This window comes from Muscardinus avellanarius (assembly GCF_963383645.1).
Source record: "Muscardinus avellanarius genome assembly, chromosome: 10".
Classification (NCBI taxonomy): Eukaryota; Metazoa; Chordata; class Mammalia; order Rodentia; family Gliridae; genus Muscardinus; species Muscardinus avellanarius.
In genome coordinates this window covers 48,209,677-48,213,674 of record NC_137796.1, presented here as the reverse complement: position 1 = coordinate 48,213,674, position 3,998 = coordinate 48,209,677, and positions in this window count along the sequence as shown.

Genomic DNA, 3,998 nt, shown 5'->3' with positions numbered 1-3,998 from the left:
CTTCACTATGTTGTAACTGTCTCCCTATTGCCTGTACTCCCTTCATTCCCGGGAATTGAACCCAGGGCCATTCTACCCCTAAATTAATTATACTCCTTATTTAATAACTGTGTGTGTGTGTGTGTGTGTGTGTGTGTGTGTGTGTGTGTGTGTGTGTTTTACTGGGGATTGTTCTTTTAATTTTTAATTTTTATTTTTTTGAAACAGGGTTTCACTGAGTTGCGAAGAGCCTTGCTAAGTAGCTGAGGCTGTCCGTGAACTGCAATCCTCCTGTCTCTGCCTTCTGAATCCTGGGATTACATGCGCCACCAGGCCCGGCTCTGTTACTGGTGATTGAACCCAGAGACATTTTTACCTCTGAGCTATACCCCCAGCCTGATTTTTTATTCTTTATTTTGAAACAAGGTCTCACTAAATTGCAGAAGGCCTCACTAAATAGCTGAGGCTGTCTGTGAACCATAATCCTCCTGTCTCAGCCTCCCAAGTACTGGGATTACAAGTGTGCATCACCATACTGGCTTCCATATCTATAAATTTTTTTGTGTGGGTGTGGGGATGGAACTCAGGGGCATTCTACCTTTGAGCTACACCCCTTCTCTCTATATATATATAAATAATTTTGGTGGTACTGGGGATGGAACCCTTCTACCTCCGGGCTATACTCCCGGACCTATTTTTTTTTTTTTTAATTTGGAAACAGGGTTTCTTAAACCAGCAAGGCTGGCTTTGAACCTGCGCAATCCTCCTGTCTCTGCCTCCCAAGTGCGAGGGTTATAAGTGTGCGCCACCACGTCTGGCTCTATATTTTTATTCTTTATTTTTATTTTTATTTTTGCAGGTGTGGGGATGGAACCCAGGGGCATTCGACCTCCGAGCTCCACCCCTGCCCTATTTTTTATTCTTTATTTTGAAACAGGGTCTCACTGAGTTGTAAAGGGCCTCACTAAGTAGCTGAGGCTGTCCTTGAACCACGATTCTCCTTTCTCAGCCTCCCCAAATGCTGGGATTACAAGTATGCGCCACTATGCCCGGCTACATACATATATATATATATAATTTATTTTTGTGGTTCTGGGGATGGAACCCAGAGGCTTTCTACATTCGGGTTACATTCTCAGACCTATTTTCTATTTTATTTGGAAACAGGGTCTCACTAAGTTGCTGAGAGCCTCACTAAGTATCTGAGGCTGGCTTCGAACCTGTGCAATCCTCCTGTCTCAGCCTCCCAAGGGCTAGGATTACAAGCGTGCACCACCACACCCGGCCCATACATATATATTTTATTTTATTTTATTTTTGTGGTACTGGGGGTGAAACCCAGGCACTTTCTACCTCCGGGTTATACCCCCAGACCTATTTTATATTTTATTTGGAAACAGGGTTTCACTAAGTTGCGGAGAGCCTCACTAAGTAGCTGAGGCTGGCTTTGAACCTGTGTGATCTTCCTGTCTCAGCCTCCCAAGCACGGGGATTACAAGCATGTGCCACCATGCCCGCCTTACATATATTTCAGAGGGCATCATTACATTGCTAGGCTTAGCCAGGCATGGTGGCATATGCTTGTAATCCTAGTACTTGGGAGGCTGAAACAGGAGGATTGTAGGTTTGCAGACAGCCTCAGCTACTTAATGAGGTCCTCTGCAATTTAGTGAGACCTTGTTTCAAAATGAATACAAAATAGGGCTGGAGGCATAACTCAGAGATAGAATGCCCCTGGGTTCCATCTCCAGTACTTCAGAAAGAAAAAAAAATTGCTGAGGCTGGCCTTGAACCTGTGATCCTCCTATTTCAGCCTGTCAAATACTAGGATTATACACATGTACCTCCATGCTCAGTCTGTTAGCTTTCTCGATCTGTTGAGATGGGGAGAGGTAGAAGAAGTGTGGCTTCATAAAGTGAATTGAAGGAATTAGGGACTTCATGAAGATTACAGAATCAGGACATCTTCCTTCTCCAGTGCTCAATTCTGGGCAGAGGCAGATGCAGGGTGGGGAAGGGGCTGGATACTCTGGAGGCCAGGGATTGGATAGTGGTGACAGTGCCCAATCTTCATTATAGACAACAGTTGAGATTCTCAACAAGAGTTTGTTTTTGGTGTGGGAGGTTGAACCCAGGGACAGGTGGGCTTGTTTGCTTGCTTAGCACACACACACTCTCCCTCCCTCCCTTCCTTTTTTTGGGGGGGGTACTGGGAATGGAACCCAGTGTTATTCTACTTCCAAGCTATACTCCAGCCCTATTTTATTTTTATTTGGAAACATAATCTCTCTAAGTTGCTGAGAGCCTTGCTACTGTCTCAGCCTCCCAAGTACTACAGTACAGATTACTGATGTGTGGCACTTTACCTGGTTTTTCTTTTTCTTCTGAAACAGAGCCTCACCTAGTTGCTGAGGTTAGCTCTGGACGTGTGATCCTCTTGTCTCAGCCTCCCAAGTACTTAGAGGCATGTGCCATCATACCCAGGTCAATGAGAAGACTTTAATGGCTAAAGGCAAGTAGATGGGTTTGATGATTTTGATGATTACTGAAAGGTTGAAAATAGAGTTAGGGAGTTTAGGGGGGAGGTAAAAACACTAACCGGGTTATCAGAGACTGCTGCTTTATTCGGACCCAACCCCAGCACCCTCTGGGGAGTCAGCCGGCTGTGGGTGAAAGGGACCGATGGGCCATGTGTCTGGAGAGTTGCACATAGTCCTGATCAGCCGGCTGAGTCATATGGTGGATCAGAGGCACCGATGTTTTATAGGCATGCCGATTCTCTCATGACATCTGTAGCCTCGCAATGTTTGGAGTCTCGAGGCACCTGGATTCTCGCAATATCTCCATGTCTGGCTTTTGAGGTTCCGCCTCCTGTTCCCACTGCAAGATCATGTGGGGGAAGGGAGGGACCCGACTTATCACTTACTTTCTCTTTCTTTTCTTTTTTCTCTTTCTCCTTTCTTTATTTCTTTATTTCTTCTTCTTTCTTTCTTTTTTGGCTTTCTGGTGATGGGGGTTGAACCCAGAGGCATTCTACCCTGACCTATACTCTCAGCCCTATTTATTTTTATTTTTTTGTGGTACTGATGAAAGGACAAAGTTTGACTACACCAGAGATCACCTTGTAGCCAAGAGATTTATTGGAGGGGCTGGCATGAAAGGAAGAAACAAAGAGAAAGAGAAGTAGAGGGGGAGAGAGAGAAGGAAGAACAAAAGAGAGAGGGCTGGGGTCAGAGTTATTTTTTATTATTTATTATTTATTATTTTTTATTTTTTGCGGGTCTGGGGATAGAACCCAGGGGCATTCAACCTCCGAGCTACACCCCCTGCCCTATTTTTTTTTATTCTTTACTTTGAAACTGGGTCTCACTGAGTTGCAGAGGGCCTCACTAAGTAGCTGAGGCTGTCCGCGAATTGCGATCCTCCAGGTCTCAGCCTCCCAAATGCTGGGATTACAAGTGTGCGCCACCATGCCTGGCAAAGAGGATTTTTTTTTTGGGGGGGTACTGGGGCTAGAACCCTTCTACCTCTGTGCTACACTCCCAGACCTATTTTATATTTTTTATTTGGAAACAGGGTCTCTTAAGCCAGAGAGGCTGGCTTCGAATATGCGTGATCCTCCTGTCTCTGCCTCCCAAGCGCGGGGATTACAAGCGTGCACCACCACGCCTGGCGCTGGGGTCAGGGTTATAAACCAGCTCTGTGTTACATATTGGGGGCTAATAGGATAGTAAAAATGTCCTTTGAACTAGCTGGGGTCCCACGGGAGGGAGTTGTGCGGCCAGGTAATTGGCTCAGGGTCAGCGAGGAATGTCCTTTCACTGATTGGCCAGGGTGGACAAGGATGGGGCAAGTCTCCCTGGTAACTGACCAGGTCCAGCTGGAGGGGGGGGGGATGGTGGCTTATCTGGTCAGATCAGGGCCTCTCTGGAAACAGACTCATAAGTCATGGGGGTTTTCTGGAATAGAAGCTTCATTCATCTAACATTCCTCCCTTTTTCTTTTGGTTGTGGAGGCAG